The sequence below is a fragment of the Coregonus lavaretus genome (genome assembly GCF_964263955.1).
Source record: "Coregonus lavaretus genome assembly, chromosome: 13".
Lineage (NCBI taxonomy): Eukaryota > Metazoa > Chordata > Actinopteri > Salmoniformes > Salmonidae > Coregonus > Coregonus lavaretus.
Genome location: NC_140000.1, coordinates 53,219,807 through 53,239,435, shown reverse-complemented (window position 1 = coordinate 53,239,435; position 19,629 = coordinate 53,219,807).

The following is a 19,629-nucleotide window of genomic DNA, read 5'->3' as shown; positions in this document are numbered from 1 at the left end:
TTGTTGTCTTCTTTTGTTTTAGTGCCCTCCTGTGGTGGGAGTTAGGTACCACTCATATGTTAGAACGATTGAGCTACCTTGGTAATCCCTCCACACCTCACTTTATTGTATCCCAACGTTATTTATATATTAGCTAATATATATGTTGAGTATTGGGACTATTGAGTAACAATTCTGATGATGTTACTCTACTTTTAGCACTAAGTATTTAAGAATGTACGTCTGATTTTTGAGACTTTCTCTTTAGCTGGCCCCATAGGGATTCAGTAAAAACGGTATCCGTAGGAAAAGAGAAAACAGTTGATCATAGGTGAATGTTATCTGTGGGAGCTGAAAGGTTTCCCATGATGACACATTTCAGAAACTGGTGTTGATAATAAGTCATGATGTCGAAGAGATATCGATATGTTTACGGCCTCTCAGTTGCACTCCTAGCGGGGAACTGACCTGGCTCTAAGAGAGGTTTAAAAACCACTGGTTTTCACTGAGCAAATTATTTCTTAATTTAAAGGACAACTCCGCCCCAAAAACTATATTCTGGTATTTGTTTCATTAGTCCATTGTTGGTTGACACAGTCCCAAAATGTTTTGCATGTCAGCAATCAAGTTTTCAAGATATGTAACTTTCAAAATACAGAAATCTGGCCCGTATGATGCATTTTGCATCATATTATGCAGATTTCTGTATTTTGAAAGTTACATATCTTGAAAACTTGATTGCTGACATGCAAAACATTTTGGGACTGTGTCAACCAACAATGGACTAATGAAACAAATACCAGAATATAGTTTTTGGGGCAGAGTTTTCCTTTAAGCAGTCACAGCAACACATTGGTGAGATTAAGACCTACTTCTGAGACCAGAATAACAAAAGGAGTGACTGTATTTCAGCTGTTTACTGACCAGACAGAGGGTTGAAGAAGTCAACTTTACAAAATGGCTGCCAGGGTTTTTGGTACAAAGACTGGCACTCCAAAGGGTTATGTATTTTTACAACACTAATGTGGTTTACAGGTTTCCAATAGTTGTGCTTTAAGGATGACACCAAATACCAGCATAGCTCTCTCAGTCAATGTGTATGTGCGTATGCCACCGCATGCAAGGTGAAAACTAAATGTGAAATGATTTGATGATGTTACAAGATACTTGAATTACTTAGTTATCCAGCGGTATATACTGGAGACTAGAGTGAAATATCGAAGTACTGTATTTAATGCATTAAACTATATGTGCATTATAGTTTGGCGTCTGGAATTATTTTTGGGGGGAGTAATTGAGGAAAAGTTACATCACACCAAAGAGTGCTGATAATCTACTTGAACTGTCGATCACAGGAGGTTGGTGGCACCTTAATTAGGGAGAGCGGGCTTGTGGTAATGGCTGGAGCGGAATGAGTGGAATGGTATAAAATACATCAAATACATGGTTTCCATGGTTTCCAGGTGGTTGATGCCATTCCATTTGCTCCATTCCAGGCATTATTATGAGCCGTCCTCCCCTCAGCAGCCTCCACTGCTGTAGATGTGTAGTGATTTTTTTAAAACCAGTGATTACTTTTGTATATTGTATTCATGTTTTTAATCATTACTTCAAAGCCTTGAAATGTTTGTTAATTTAATGCTGCTTCTTATCATTAAATAATAACTGCACTGCTAGTTTCTGTAGTTACCCTTCCGCTGCTTTGTAGGAAACCTTTTCTAACATTACAACACTTGAACTGTTCTTTTAGCAGTGCTTACTACTAGCTCTATGTATGTTATGGGCCAAACAGTTTTTTTCTGTAGGCATCCACAACCTTTGTAATAAAAAAAGTGAACATGTCGAGCTGCGTTTTGTGTTGTCTTGATAAAAATGCAAGTGATATGAGCAACTCGTTGTATTTCTCACAAATATATTTTGCACAGGTAAATCTAGCGTTGTACATCTAGCTCTGAGCAATGACACTTCGTTTTGTCAAATTACAACATGTTTAGCCAAGATGGTTGTTATACACAATATAGTATTCTCCCGATATAGCTGTGCCACTAGAGATCCTGGTTCGAATCCAGGCTCTGTCGTAGCCAGCCGCGACCGGAGACCCATGCGACGGCGCACAATTGGCCCAGCGTCGTCCAGGGTAGGGGAGGGAATGGCCGGCAGGGATGTAGCTCAGTTGGTAGAGCATGGCGTTTGCAACGCCAGGGTTGTGGGTTCGATTCCCACTGGGGGCCAGTATGAAAAAATATATATATATAAAAAAAATAAGTCGCTCTGGATAAGAGCGTCTGCTAAATGACTAAAATGTAAATGTAGTGGTTCATGCACTGGCATTTGGCTGCCATTGAGTGAACTGACCAACAGATGGCAGTAGATTACTCATAAAGAAACAGCATGCTGCCATATCGTATAAAGGCTCTGTTTGAATACTTCTGTCCTTGAAAATGTATCCTTCCTTCCTACTTTCCTTGAAGTATTCACTAGTCTGACATGGACATGCCTGGATTGGTCATCTATCAAATCATGTTACTTATTCTAACAGTATTCAAACAGGGCCAACGACCTTTCTAAATCCAATCAAAGCTAATAATAGAGATCAGAGGTCAGACAAACACATCCTGTCAGTGTGCCTGCAGGCCTATCCCGTATCTTTATTATAGGTGTAATAAACCTGATGGGTTGCTGCCCACAGGTTCGGTTCGAGTTTAGGCCTTGTACGTATTTACAACATCATAAACATCTGCAGATGAATTAACAGCATAGGCTGGTAGTGGCCAGGCACTAATAAATACATATTTTACAGCCAACAACGTCCCGTTAAGTATAACGTACCAGTATTCTCCCCCTGAAGGTACTGAACCATACAAAAATACACAATTATTGAACTAGGAGAACAGAGTACACTGTCATGTCTGGGCTCTAATTTGATTAATAATTGATATTAGAGAACACTGAGTGAATTGTTCAGCCTGAAACAGAAAGAGGCTCTCCGTTTAGACTTCAGATAACCATATGGATATTTGTGGTGTTTGATATGAAAAATGTAATACAATATCAGTCCTGAAGTCATCTTTCTCCATTGATGGATATATCCAAGCAGATCATGGTTGTGTCACACTGACGTGTTCTGCTATAGTTGGAATAGATAAAAAATGGTGGTGGGCCAGCATCACTATCTGGAGGAAACAAGCAACATACATGACTTCTAACCAAGTTACAGGGCCCTCAGCTAACACTTTATTTAGTCATGTTGGGACATTTTAAACTACATGGCCAACAATTATGAAATTCTTTGGAAGACAAAAATAATGAATGTGTTCTAGTGATTGTAGAGAGGAAATTAGTGTTTTCTCTGTTTTGTTTGCAATGTAAAAATAAAAACGGTACAATGGTGATTGTGCTGTAAAAAAGGAAGAGCACTATTGATTTTGTTTTGATTGATTTTGTTACCTTGTACAAGAAACAAAAAACAAGAATCAGTGATTCTAGTTATATGGTGATGCAATGTGATTCTAGTTCTATGGTGATGTAATGTGATTCTAGTTCTGTGGTGATATAATATGATTCTAGTTCTATGGTGTAGGCTGCTAGCGGTTGCAGGTGTTACTGGTGATAACAGGTGTTTCCTCATCAAAGCAGCTCCTGCAGCTGATCACCATTTAGGCTCCCCAACATCATTGTTTAGTCACGTCATAGAGACTTTAAACCAGCAGGACACACTGTGGACAGTAATACATATGAGTAGAGCTCTGGGGGGTCATTGTCATTGCACACTAATGCCAATCATGTGAATGTGTTGTTTTTCTCAACCGCTACCTTGAATTATTTAACAAACTATTTTAGTGTCTCTGTGCGTCTCCCAAAAGGTTGTAAGTCTTTTGGGATTTAAGTAACGCCCAGAGTCCCGGTCTGCATGGTCAGAGATATTTATTCATTGAGAATTCTGCCATCACAATTTCAGAGTCCATCTTTTATACTCATACGTCATACAAAAATAAATCCCTTCCCTCTGTAGGCGGGCTGTAGTTTTCCACTCTAAAACTTCTCTACTGACCTTCAGTTCACACACACACACATATACACACATGCATACACACATACATACACACACACACACACATATCCTACTCCCTGCTTTACTCAGTTATTGCCGTTCTCACAATATTCTGCACCATGTTTTCATAACAGTTTCTCCCCTCCCTAAATTGGGAGGCCTCTTTATCTTAGTTTCTCAGTTGTCTTTGTTGTCTGGCCTGACTCTTACTCACATTGCTAAATAGTGGCTCAATGCCATAGCCTTTACTGGTCCTACACTCACACATTTCTAACACATTATATACAGTTTCAGGGTGTAATAATTAGTCATTAATAATTAATCTATCAATTCCACCCTTTGACTAAATATTACACACATACAAAATATATGTTGTTATAGAAATGAATCACACTCATTGAAGTATATAAGTTGGTTTGCATATAAAAACATTACAGGTTTATCAGTGTTACCCCATGATTAAAAGCATAACGTTACTTTTTAGCAATGGTAACTAGTACATCATACTTAAAACGAGACTTTAATACACAAAATATCATTACAATAACTTTTAAACTAGAGATTTATAGTTCTAGGAAAACATCCAGTCCCAAATTATCTGGATCGTCGTCGTCCTCCACCAAGCCTGGTAGGTCATATCCTTCAGTCGGAGTCCGGGATTGGGCCGTATCTCACCATCTGTTGGGAAACCGCCTTGCTCACCAACCCTCAGACACAGGGAATAAGACAACATCCACAAAGAACAAGTATACCCATAGAAGCTATAACTTCACCCAGAATAGTTACAACAATAGTTTTCCATTTACCAAATATGTTATCAAACTAACCGTTTAGGGAGCTATCAATACCAGAGTTCTCAGCCAGTTCGTTCGCCAGCGTGGTGAGTCCCTGAAGCGCTTTGGTCACGGACCCGTCCGGTGCTGTATTGTTTGGGGATGAAAGTACAGCACATAGATCCAAACAGAACACAAACCCCGTCCCGCTCAGCCAAAAGCATATCTAAAGCTATTCTATTCTGCCATGTCATTAAGCTAGTTGCCGCTGTCTGCTCAGCTAATCCCTTTATTGCATCACAAGTGTGGTTTATAAATCTTTGCTGGTTATAGTAAACATAATTCATCCAATCTACGTTTTTATTAATTGTTGACCACCAGAAAATACTTGATTCAAACCCAGCTGCGATCTGATTCCTAGCTTTGAATTGTTCTGGAACCCCTCGAGGTACTCCTATCCCATCAATATATATATCCTTTCATCAAAGGATCCCGGGAGGAGGTTCTACTTTCTACGTGACAACTCACCAGTCTCTGACACGTTTGATTGTTTGCGTATGTAGGTGAGTTCACAATCAGTTATCACCACACAACCATCAGATGTCAGCACGGGCCTGGTTTTGGTTCCTAAAATCCTCTGGCTGCAACAAAGAGGAGAGATTAGTCATGGTCTCTTTTAGTTGTGATATTCTCTGTGTGGGAGCAGGAGCTAAGATGCCTTACCCTGTATCCTATCTTATTAGTCATAGAAAAACAATAAGAATCCCCTGTGACTTCAAACTGAGGCAACCCAGGTCGGGATGACTTTGTTTATCGGGGGAAACAGATAGTGCAAGTTACCATAAGACTCTTTCACCACATTCCCAGGTGGCTTGCATAAAGGATAAACCTTACAGAGAGTCAAAGCCTGTCAAGGGGAACGGAGTAGTTGTTAACCTTGGTTTGGCTGTCCTACAGGCATAACAGTCCTCTTTAGACCATATACTGAATCCATTCCAACCACAGGTTAAAATCTATCTACTCCATCTCCATCTGTACTACTTCATTCAGGTCTATAGTTTGCACTGTCTCACTACCTCCCTCAGAGAGGTTTACTCTATAGGGTGCCCCAGTTGAAGAGGATAACTCACCTGTCAGGTCTGTAATCTGTTTTAGCATAATTCAGACTTTCAGACAGTACCTACCCTCATATGGGTCGCACTGCCATTTCTGATAATTCCCTACTTTCACAATACTCCACCTGTCCCTAAACTGTGTAGGGAGATTGGTGATGTCCTTCCCTAAAGTCCCTAGTATTTCCCCTTTCCCTACATCTAGCTGTCTCCTATGCCTTTTCAACTTGTGTTAGGTTAACTACCACTTCTGGCTGAAACAGGAGGGTCCGTGTGTGTTAGGACTATGGCCCCCACAATCAGACAGCTACCTACCGTCGGGAGACCTGTGAATCCCCACCCTCGCCCTGAGAACATGTCAGATGCCAGAGGCCAACCCATTGCTTTACCTTCTATCGAACTCACACAGGGATGATCAGACAGGGTAAGGGAATCTTCGTTAAGGAGCCAACCCCCGAGCCCTAGTGGTGATCGGATCTTTCTCCTAACTCTGTGTTTGTTCGTCAGGTGTAGCTGGTTTTACCTTTTTACAGTGTGTGACATGCACCCAGATGGATCTCTCAGCTATTCTGCTGGCAAAGGCAGTACTTGGTAGGGCCCTTCCCGCCAGGCCTGCTTCAGTCTCCTGGTTAGATAGAGTGGGTCACCTTCTCCTTTAATTCACCTGTGGGGGCACAAAACCTCTGACATACAGGTGTGGTTAATAAACGACCTTCTCACGTGTTCTGCTAGGGTGCTCTCTAGTTCTATGTCTGCCTGTCTGGTCCTGCCAACTGTGGCATTCTGTAAGGTCTTCCAAACACTTTCTCAAAGGGGGATAACCCATCTTTATCTGGGGGTTACTCTAAATTTCTTCCCTTCACTCCGTGATAACTCTATAAAATCCATTTCCAATTGCTGGAAAGGGTACTTAGCCGGAGGATACTCACCCTGAGGTGCCCTTTGTCTGCCCTGGTGATTATTTTGAGCACAGATAACACATCTTTTTTTATTTTTATAATTAGTAATCCCATGTGCAACAAAGTGTTGTCTAATCTGTTCTACCATCCATCCCTCCTTTTGACACATGTCACTGCCCATGTGTCAATATTATCACCTACCTAACAATCACTTAGGTAATATTGGTAATTTATCATCCAATTGCCATTCCTCCACTCTCTCTTCTGTTATTTTATGGTTCAAATCAAATATATTATTACCAAATTATAATCTTCTTCACAATTTTCACAGTACTATAAATTACCCTCAACTTAGTAAAATAAACTATCTTAAAGTCCTCCTCTCATGCCTTTAGAATTTACTAGTGTGGATGATTAATTAACACCAGAATGTTAAAACAGAGTTCAGAGGCAATTGAAATCATTTAACGAACTGTTTAATCCCATAGTATACTAAACATTACCATTATTCTAAATATTTCATAAATGTTAGTTATCCCAAGTGTTCATTAAGTCCTCATGACATTCATTCTCATAAGAAATCATATATACCCCAAACTCAGCCAAAAGCTAAAAAAACTCCATAAAATTCACTGTGTGCTCCTCTAAGACCTATCACCCTTGACCTGCTGAAAACCCCCCAAAATTGAAACAACAAGGCTTTATAAACATCATACTAGGTGTGTTGTTTTTTATTTGAAAACCCCAATTAAAAAACAACAACCAAACAGCCAGGTCATGAGGACTCCTGATTTCTCTCTTCCCCTTCTGCCTACAGTTTCTTAACTGGTGCCCTTTCCTTGCACAGTAACTACACGGTTCCTCACATTCTCTAGCAAAATGTCCCGTTTTGTCACAATTGTAACACTTCCACTCACTCCTGTCTCCACTATTACCGTTTCCTTCTTGTCTGTCTTTGCTACCGTAACCTCTCTTCTCTCCTAGGTATTGACTAATAGTCTCACTGTCTCTAATTCAACACAAAACCCCATCATCCAATATACTCCCAGCAGAACTGAAAAAAACAAAACAGACTGTGATTTCCAGGACACTGCACCTTTGTTTCTGGCCTCACTATCTCCCCGGGAATTGGCCCTCCCTCAAGGTCCCTCCCAATCTGCTCTTGGTAAACTGCAAACCTTGTATTGCTTCTGGTTACATAGGGTATTGCTTCTGATATGGCCTATGATTAGATTTGGGTATCACCTGTACTGGAATTACCCCTTTTATTAATCCTACGTCTGCTGGACCCCGGGACCACAAATGCTCTGGAACTTCTTTTAAGTCTGACTCCTGTTGTTCTGTCAACAGGTATTCCTCTCCTCAGCATCTGCTATTCTCATCTAAATGTACTATCTGTGGATGGGCTGTGTTGATCGCCACTCACAATATTGACCCAATCAGTGATACTCTTACCCTTGGATACCCACTGGCCCATGTCTTTCCAGTCCTCTGCTGGCTCCTTTGCTAGGGACACATGTGGGCTCCATATTTCCCTGAACAGTCTCTGACTTTGGGGCCCTAGTTCCACCTCCACTACTGCGTGGGTGTTGTCATAGTGAAACCATTTCAAGGCTATAGTCCTTTCTGTGGTTTTAAATAATGCTTTCTCATAGATTGCATCTGGACCTGGGTGTTTGTTATACCAGAGAATACAGTGTAGGTCATCGGGGGACATTTTAGTGGGGCCTGGTACTACATTATCAGCAAGTTCCATCAAGGTTCGGGGAATATCAGTTATTCCCCCCCTAAACAAATCTTGCCTATACCAATAACATGGCTCCCCTTCCCCACAGACCACCATATTGTCTCTGACTATGTGTACTTTCATTCCCCTCTCAGCGGAAATGACAGCCACATTCAATTTAGTCATTACATCACGTCCTAGTAAATTTACCGGACACAGCTTAGATATCAGGATGGGTATGGTTGCCTCTCCTCCTGATTGGTCATGTTTTAGGGTTATTGGGGCTGATAACCTTTCAATAAATTGATGACCAGAGGCAGATCGCACTATGATTTTCTCCCCATCAACCCTGACTCCATCTGGCTTGTCTGTTGCACAGATTGCTGTCCTGCAGGCTCCCGTATCACAAAGGAATTTAATTTTCATACCCATTACTGTCAATGTCAAATAAGGTTTCTGTTCCTGTTGAAGTGCTAAGTCAATAGTAGCCAATTCAAACACCTCACAATTTGGATCAAAGGGTTCCTTAGTCTTCCCCCCACTAGAGTCTACTATTTCTCCCTCAAGGACTAGTCATGCCTTATCTTCCTCTTCCTCACGCTCAAAGCTGGGGGATGGACTTCTCTCTCCCTCTCTTCTCTCTTTTCTCTCTTTTCTCTCCTGTCTGACTTTCTCTGCCCTTGTCTGGTACTCCTCTACCTCTGGCTCTTCCTCACCTTCATCTTCCCTTCCTCCTCCAGCCCCTTCTTCCTCATAGGGAGGTGGGGCCGGTTGGGGGCAACATTATTCCCCTGCACTCTCCTTCTCCTCCCTACGTATTCATCATCTGGATTTTCTCTCCATGCCTGGTCTGCCAAGTTTAGATATAACCTTTCTGCCCTCTGCTCTGGGGGAGGCACGGAGACCTCAACCTTCACTTCTCTTTCCCTCTCACTCACTTCTCTTTTCTTCCTGCCTTATCTCCTCTCTCTCCTAAGTTTCTAGTTCTACCCGCCATCTCTCCCAGAGTGGCAATTAGTTACTCTGCATCTTCCTCTTCTTTCTTGGCTCTGTCCTGTCTGTTATTCTGCTCATGATGGATTGCATGTCTCTCTGAGGCTATTACACAATTCAGTTATTTTCCCAACATACTCTCCGTAATCGGCCCATGGCAAAAGTGTCCTCTGGGCATCCCCTGAAACCCACTGCCCTCTAACGGCAGCCCAAACCTTACTATTCCTGTTTCGGGGTGGGTTATTCCTTCTACCGCTCTGGCCACGTCCTCTGTGTTCATGGCCTGTCTGCTAAATGGCATATTATTATTATTACTGTATACATCTAAGGTTGCTGGGGCCCCTTTCATTCCCCGCCAATAGATTAGGTAAGGCTATCAGTGGGTACTGGCCCCCTCCTACTCTCTCTCTCTCTCACTGCTTATTTCTCCTTTACACACCTTATGTATCTGTTTAAGCATGGATTCGAGTTTATCTGCGTCTAGACGTCCCTCAAAACCATACCTCTCCCTCCACCTGGTTACATAATGGACATTTCTTCTATCCCTGGATTCCATTTTAATTACATCAAGTATTTCTCGTCCCCAGTAAATTCTGGGACCTCTTGTGAGGATTTGCCCCCCCATGGTTGGTACTGTTAAAAATCCCTTAGCCACCTCTTCTATATAACAAGTCAATTTAACAAGTAATTCAAAATAGCTTCACACAACAACACCTTGAATCACCCCTTCCTGTATATGTAATCTTGACTAGTCCCCCAGAATTATCTCATACTTTTACAGAGGGATTGATCCCCACAATGTAATCTTGATAATTCCTGACAGTCTCATACAACAGGAATGGGTTCTCCCTCCTCTATACAACCACCTCTCCCTGTATATGTAGTCTTGACTAGTCCCCCAGAATTATCTCATACTTTTACAGAGGGATTGATCCCCACAATGTAATCTTGATAATTCCTGACAGTCTCATACAACAGGAATGGGTTCTCCCTCCTCTATACAACCACCTGGAATTATTCATGTGACTTTTGAGCAAACATTAGGTCTCACACGTATACAACCTTACATGATTATTGGTGTTGTATCGGTAACCTGGAGTTTATAAGGCTCCAGAACGGATAGAGTTACAGCAAAATCTACAGTTGTTTGTGACTTTTGACTTAACTAATATTCTATTTCTCACACATGCTATTTTAATTCCTTCTGGTGTACTTTTTGTATTTGTTTAACCCGGATTATTTGTTGACTGCTCAATAATCTCTTACAGGTTACATCCCATAGGTGTACTTTTAATAGTTCCTTCTATTTCAACACCGGGTAGTTTCTTTTGGTAATGGCCTATTACCGTGAATCATTACGGACCCACCACCAGGTTGACTAGTCCCCCAGAATTATCTCATACTTTACGGAGGAGTCTATCCTCACAATGTAATCTTGATAATTCCTGACAGTCAACCCCACATTTCACTTAAAATGGCTACGCATTGATCAATTTGCTACTTTTCAATATTTTAGCAAGTCCTCAAATCAATTTCACCAAGTTAATGAATAAAGACTACTGACCTTATCCTTGCAGCCGAGATTCAATGTAGGTTTGGATTCCGTCACCGTCTCTGTCATTAATCAGGTGTCCTCTGGCCTGTTTTAACCCTTAATGTCAAAGGGCAGGACTTTCTATTTACGAATGTATCATTCGCCCGTCGACGGTTTTCAGAGTTACCTGGAATGACAGAAACAGGGTATTGGAGTCCGGCTCAGAAGGACCAAGCTGTTAAGTGAATTATTTAACAAACTATTTTAGTGTCTCTGTGCGTCTCCCAAAAGGTTGTAAGTCTTCTCGCGGGAATTATTTGCTAGGATAATAATTGCTTGTCAATGAATTAAATGTAATATAATGGCAATCCTTGTTATATGTTAGAATCCTATGCGTGAACTGCCGACATTATTACGCATATTAATTGATAATGATGGAAAATAGGATATGCATAATAAAATAAATAAATAATAGTTATATAGATATATATATATAGAGGTGAAAGCATTGGAAATGCTTTTGGCGGTTAACCTGCTTCTGTTTTGTGGGTGGCACTGTGTGCTGTTTTCGATGGATGGGTCCTGGCCTCTCAGGGCCTTAGGGATACGGAGGGACGTGGGGGGGATGCTGATCACTGGGATGACGGCTCAACTTGGGATGGGGAGGGGCTTTAGCGGGGGAATTAGTGGAGAACAATTGAAGGGTTACTCCGTAGCAATGCAAATATCACGGTACAGCTATATGGACACTCAATCATTACGCTATTTTTTATTGGTAAATTTACAAACATATATAATGATAAATAGACTTGAAACTTGTATCTCATTATGGTGTATGGTGAAATAAGTATAGCCAGTTATAATTGTAATGGCTTAGCTGATAATAACAAAAGAAGAACAATATTTACATGGCTCAAAGAGAAGGAATATAATATCTATTGTATACAGGAAACTCATTCAACAATTCGAGATGAAGTAGCGTGGAAAAAAGAATGGGGGGGGAAATATACTTCTCCCATGGGCAAAGAAATTCAAAAGGGGTGATGATATTAATTAATAGTAATTTCGATCCGAATGTGCAAATTGTCCAAATAGATACGCAAGGTAGATGGATTATTTTAAATATGGTATTGGACAATAAACAGATATGGCTCATTAACCTTTACGGACCAAATAATGATGATCCACAATTCTTTGACAATATATATAATAAATTATCAAGCCTGCAAGCAACTCAAGACAATATTATTATGGTGGGGGATTATAATACTGTTTTAAATAGCTCAATGGACCGAAAAGGAAATCACACCACAAACAATCACCCACATGCTCTTAAGGAAATTGTGAATGTCATGGATACATTAGAACTAGTAGATATATGGAGGCTTAAATATGCTGATCTAGTGAGATATACATGGCGGAGACTGAATCAAGCTAGTCGTCTTGACTTCTTTCTTATCTCATTCTCGTTGGCACCAAAAGTAAAAAAAGTGTTGATAGGGGACAGAATGCGGTCGGACCATCATATAATAGGCATATACATTACTCTGACTGAATTTCCACGTGGGCGAGGATATTGGAAATTTAATCAAAGCCTATTAGATGATAATTTATTTATAATTAGAACAAAGGAATTTATAACTGACTTTTTCCAACATAACTTAGGTACAGCGAATCCCCTTATTGTATGGGACACCTTTAAATGTGCCTTTAGAGGCCATGCAATTCAGTACTCATCTCGAAAACAAAAGCAATTTAGGTCAAAAGAGTTTATACTAAGAAAGGAAATAGAAAGTCTAACAGAACAGATAGATGGCAATAAAAACTGTAACATAGAGGCTCAGAATAAATTAGAGGAAAAACAAAAAGAAATGGAAAAACTTATTCAAGAAAGATCAAGTGTAATATATTATAAAAATAAAGCAAACTGGATGGAATATGGGGAAAAATGCACAAAATTCTTTTTTAATCTTCAACATAGGAATGCTACCAAAAAGAACTTAATGAAACTGGTTACAATTGACGGAGTCACCCATAATTCACCTAATGATATTTTGAAGGAAGAAACAAAGTATTTTAAGCATATGTTTTCTTTTCAGTCGCCTCCATCTCCTCTAACTGAAGCTAATTGTAGAGATTTTTTTCCTATTGATAATGTCAAATTAACAGCCACACAGAAAGACTCATGTGAAGGTGAAATTACAGAGGAGGAACTTCTGGATGCAATTAAAGACTTTAAGTCCGGGAAAACTCCAGGGTTGGATGGCATACCAATCGAGGTATACCAAACCTTTTTTGAAATACTAAGAGGACCGTTATTAGCATGTTTTAACCACTCCTATGTAAATGGTAGATTATCTGACACTCAAGAAGAAGGTCTGATCTCATTATTACTGAAACAGGATACAAGTGGAAAATATAAAGATCCAGTCCATTTACAAAATTGGAGGCCCCTTACACTTCAGTGTTGTGATGCAAAAATCCTAGCAAAATGTATAGCGCATAGAATTAAAAAGGTATTGTCGGATATTATTCATTCTAATCAGACAGGTTTTTTACATGGAAGATACATTGGAGACAATATAAGGCAAGTATTGGAAACAATAGAACACTATGGAAAATATGGGAAACCAGGCCTGCTATTCATAGCAGACTTCGAAAAGGCATTTGATAAAGTTCGACTGGAATTCATATATAAATGCCTGGAGCATTTCAATTTTGGAGAATCTCTTATAAAATGGGTCAAAATCATGTATAGTAACCCTAGGTGTAAAATAGTAAATAATGGCTATTTCTCAGAAAGTTTCAAACTGTCAAGAGGAGTGAAACAAGGTTGTCCACTATCGGCATATCTATTTATTGTGGCCATCGAGATGTTAGCTATTAAAATCAGATCCAATAATAATATCAGAGGATTAGAAATACAGGGCTTAAAAACAAAGGTGTCATTGTACGCAGATGATTCATGTTTTCTTTTAGATCCACAACTAGAATCCCTCCACAGCCTCATAGAGGATCTAGATACATTTTCTAACCTCTCTGGATTAAAACCAAATTATGACAAATGTACTATATTACGTATTGGATCACTAAAAAATACAATTTTTACATTACCATGTAGTTTACCAATAAAATGGTCTGATGGTGATGTGGATATACTCGGAATACATATCCCAAAGGAAATAAATGATCTCACTTCAATAAATTTTAATAGAAAGTTAGCAAAAATAGATAAGATCTTACTACCATGGAAAGGAAAATACCTGTCAATTTGTGGAAAAATCACCCTGATTAACTCTTTAGTATTATCCCAGTTTACCTATTTGCTTATGGTCTTGCCTACGCCTAGCAAACAGTTTTTTAAATTATATGAGAAAAAAATATTCAATTTTATTTGGAACGGCAAGCCAGACAAAATTAAAAGAGCATATTTATATAATGAATATGAATTCGGAGGACAGAAATTATTAAATATTAAAGCATTAGACCTATCACTAAAATCTTCAGTCATCCAAAAGTTATACTTAAATCCGAACTGGTTCTCAAGCAAATTAGTAAGATTGTCTCACCCACTGTTCAAGAAAGGCCTTTTTCCCTTTATTCAGATTACAACCTCTCACTTTCAGTTATTTGAAAAGGAAATAATCTCCCAAATGTCACTATTTCTAAAACAAGCCATAGAAAGTTGGTTACAATTTCAATTTAATCCTCCAGAAACGACAGAACAAATAATGCAACAAATATTGTGGTTAAATTCAAATATACTAATTGACAAAAAACCTATATTTATTGACAGAATGTTTAAAAAAGGTATAATCTTCGTAAATGATATCATCGGTAGGACTGGTGGAGTTATGTCGCACATGCAGCTAATAAAAACATATGGAAATGTCTGCTCTACCCAAAATTACAACCAAATAATTGCAGCCATACCGCAAAAGTGGAAGAGGAAAGTTGAAGGGGGAGAAAGTAAGGAACTTGTCTGTCGGCCTTGCATTAAAGAACATAATTGGTTAAGGAAAACTGTGATAAATAAAAAAGTATATCAGTTTCACTTAAGGACCAAAGGATTGACAGCAGTCCCATATAGATTGCAAAATAGTTGGGAAGAGATCTTTGACGTACCGATCCCATGGCATAGTGTTTATGAACTGACACGCAAAACGACACCGGATTCAAAAATTAGAATCTTTCAATTTAAATTATTATATAAAATTCTTGCTACCAATAGAATGTTATTTATATGGGGGATACAATCTTCCCAGCTCTGCAGATTTTGCTGTGAAGAGATAGAATCATTAGATCATTTGTTTTGGTTCTGTCCATTTGTAGCTTGTTTTTGGACACAGGTCCAGGAATGGCTAAAGGATTGCAATATTTACCTGGAACTAACCTTGCAGATAGCATTACTGGGTGATCTGAAAAGTCATAGTCAATCAATCAATAATATAATAATACTTTTAGCAAAAATGTTTATTTTTAATTCACAATCTGTAGAAGCAATGAGAATAGAAAGGTTCAGAACTTTTGTAAAACATCACAGTATGGTTGAAATATATATGGCAAATAGAAATCCTATATGGATGGTGTTAAGAGATAGATGGGAGGTATTGAATAGAGTTGAAGGATGGGACTAATAACAAATAACAACAAATAATAACAAAGATAGCTAATAATGTAAGCATACTGTGTCCATAATAAGTATATAGGTTGTATGTTGGGAGCTTTTGGGAAGGAGCACAGTTAGAAAGATATGGCATTTAGAGGCAAACCGGATGGACATCATGAAGATGATCGGAGAGGTTGAGAGTAGAAGAAGTTCAGGAGAAAAAAAATAAATAGATGTGTATATGTATATGTATGTATATATGTATATATATATATATATATATATGTATATGTGTGTGTGTGTGTATGTATGTATATATATATATATATATAGATATAGAATTATTGTAAAATTAACTCTGTCCATAAGGTGTAGATAGTGAGTATGGACCGGAAGTAGAGGCCTGGGCGTTGTTGTTCACTAATTTACTCCAAGTAGGGAAAGGATGGTGGGGTTGAAAAGTAATAAAGGGGAATATATATATATATAAAAAATAAAAATAAAATATGGGGGATTGGAAGTGATGCAGACAATTACATTGATAGAAGATACAATCTATCTGCAATATTAAGCTGATCCTTCCCCCCCCCAAAAAAAAAAAAAAAAAAAAAAAAAAAAAAAAAAATTATACAAAATTAAAAAAAAAAAAAAAAAAAGTATTTTGGGATTTAAGTAACGCCCAGAGTCCCGGTCTGCATGGTCAGAGATATTTATTCATTGAGAATTCTGCCATCACAATTTCAGAGTCCATCTTTTATACTCATACGTCATACAAAAAGAAATCCCTTCCCTCTGTAGGCGGGCTGTAGTTTTCCACTCTAAAACTGCTCTACTGACCTTCAGTTCACACACACACACATATACACACATGCATACACACATACATACACACACACACACACATATCCTACTCCCTGCTTTACTCAGTTATTGCCGTTCTCACAATATTCTGCACCATGTTTTCATAACAGTTTCTCCCCTCCCTAAATTGGGAGGCCTCTTTATCTTAGTTTCTCAGTTGTCTTTGTTGTCTGGCCTGACTCTTACTCACATTGCTAAATAGTGGCTCAATGCCATAGCCTTTACTGGTCCTACACTCACACATTTCTAACACATTATATACAGTTTCAGGGTGTAATAATTAGTCATTAATAATTAATCTATCATTCTAGTTCTATGGTGATGTAATGTGATTCTAGTTCTGTGGTGATATAATATGATTCTAGTTCTATGGTGTAGGCTGCTAGCGGTTGCAGGTGTTACTGGTGATAACAGGTGTTTCCTCATCAAAGCAGCTCCTGCAGCTGATCACCATTTAGGCTCCCCAACATCATTGTTTAGTCACGTCATAGAGACTTTAAACCAGCAGGACACACTGTGGACAGTAATACATATGAGTAGAGCTCTGGGGGGTCATTGTCATTGCACACTAATGCCAATCATGTGAATGTGTTGTTTTTCTCAACCGCTACCTTGGGAGAGGTCAAAATCCTCTACAGACAAACACAGTCATGTAAAGTACAGTGGATGGACATAGGTGAATTCAAAGTGCTATCAGAATAATGTTAATATTAAGAAGATTGCAATAGGTCAATTTAATTATAATGTTGATTCACATCTTCTCCTGCACCCTGTGGAGGACAGGTCAGGTGGCGTTCCAAATGGCACCCTATTCCCTTTATAGTGCACTACTTTGGACCATGGCAAGGCAGTGCACTATATAGGGAATAGGGTGCCATTTGGGACGCATGCATAGTCTTCATCTGATGACCCAGTTTCCTCAGAGAACTCAGTGGGAGACTTGCATAATACCTGTCAAAAATTACGGTGCTTTTGGTCAGATTTTTTCCCTTTAACTTACTCGTGTAGCTTTTGAGCTCCCACTCTCAGCTTGAGGATTTCCTTAACCCGCCATTTCAGGGCTTTTTTACCATAAAAAGAAGTGAGGCTGCATTACCTGTTCCATCTGTTTTTCATGATAATTTCACTCGTGGTTTTTCCTCTCCTCCGCCATTAATTCTTTCTGAATTACATTTCGTATTGTTTGCATTCCAGCTGAAAAGCCTTGGCCTGAGACAGAGGCAGAGACACTGAGCAGTGCCAAGGTAGGCGTAACAGGTTCGGTCCATGGGCCCACTCTCTGCCCACTCCCTCTAGGATTTCTACATTTGAAGCCGATTGTTTTCCCCCAAACACAGTTCCAATCTAATCCTTTGGCAGAAACTAGAAAAAGGTAGTACAAGTAGGTCAGTATGAAAAGGTTAAGATGAAGGACAGGGTAGGAGTGCTGAACTAGCTTCAGGATTCCCCCTGTTCATGTAATATTATGATCTAAAAGGCAAAACTGATCCTAAATCAGCACTCCTACTCTGAGATACTTGATGCATATGGCCCCAGATGTGATGTGACTCTACTGTAGGCTCCACTGCATCCCATTCAATAGGTTGAAATGATACACATTACACATAATGATTTGTGAAACTCTTCTACTAATTCACTAGAAAGCACCGCCAGAGGGCTTACCAAATGGTGTGCCATAGACATTGCATCTGGTTAGGGCATGATACTGGACATTACATCTGGTTAGGGCATGATACTGGACATTACATCTGGTTAGGGCATGATACTGGACATTACATCTGGTTAGGGCATGATACTGGACATTACATCTGGTTAGGGCATGATACTGGACATTACATCTGGTTAGGGCATGATACTGAACATTACATCTGGTTAGGGCATGATACTGAACATTACATCTGGTTAGGGCATGATACTGAACATTACATCTGGTTAGGGCTGGGCATGATACTGAACATTACATCTGGTTAGGGCATGATACTGGACATTACATCTGGTTAGGGCATGATACTGAACATTACATCTGGTTAGGGCTGGGCATGATACTGAACATTACATCTGGTTAGGGCATGATACTGGACATTACATCTGGTTAGGGCATGATACTGAACATTACATCTGGTTAGGGCATGATACTGAACATTACATCTGGTTAGGGCATGATACTGAATATTACATCTGGTTAGGGCATGATACTGAACATTACATCTGGTTAGGGCTGGGCATGATACTGAACATTACATCTGGTTAGGGCATGATACTGAACATTACATCTGGTTAGGGCATGATACTGAACATTACATCTGGTTAGGGCTGGGCATGATACTGAACATTACATCTGGTTAGGGCATGATACTGAACATTACATCTGGTTAGGGCTGGGCATGATACTGAACATTACATCTGGTTAGGGCTGGGCATGATACTGGACATTACATCTGGTTAGGGCATGATACTGGACATTACATCTGGTTAGGGCTGGGCATGATACTGAACATTACATCTGGTTAGGGCATGATACTGGACATTACATCTGGTTAGGGCATGATATTGAACATTACATCTGGTTAGGGCATGATACTGAACATTGCATCTGGTTAGGGCTGGGCATGATACTGAACATTACATCTGGTTAGGGCATGATACTGAACATTACATCTGGTTAGGGCATGATACTGAACATTACATCTGGTTAGGGCTGGGCATGATACTGAACATTACATCTTGTTAGGGCATGATACTGGACATTACATCTGGTTAGGGCATGATACTGAACATTACATCTGGTTAGGGCATGATACTGAATATTACATCTGGTTAGGGCTGGGCATGATACTGAACATTACATCTGGTTAGGGCATGATACTGGACATTACATCTGGTTAGGGCATGATACTGAACATTACATCTGGTTAGGGCTGGGCATGATACTGAACATTACATCTGGTTAGGGCTGGGCATGATACTGGACATTACATCTGGTTAGGGCATGATACTGGACATTACATCTGGTTAGGGCATGATACTGGACATTACATCTGGTTAGGGCATGATACTGGACATTACATCTGGTTAGGGCATGATACTGGACA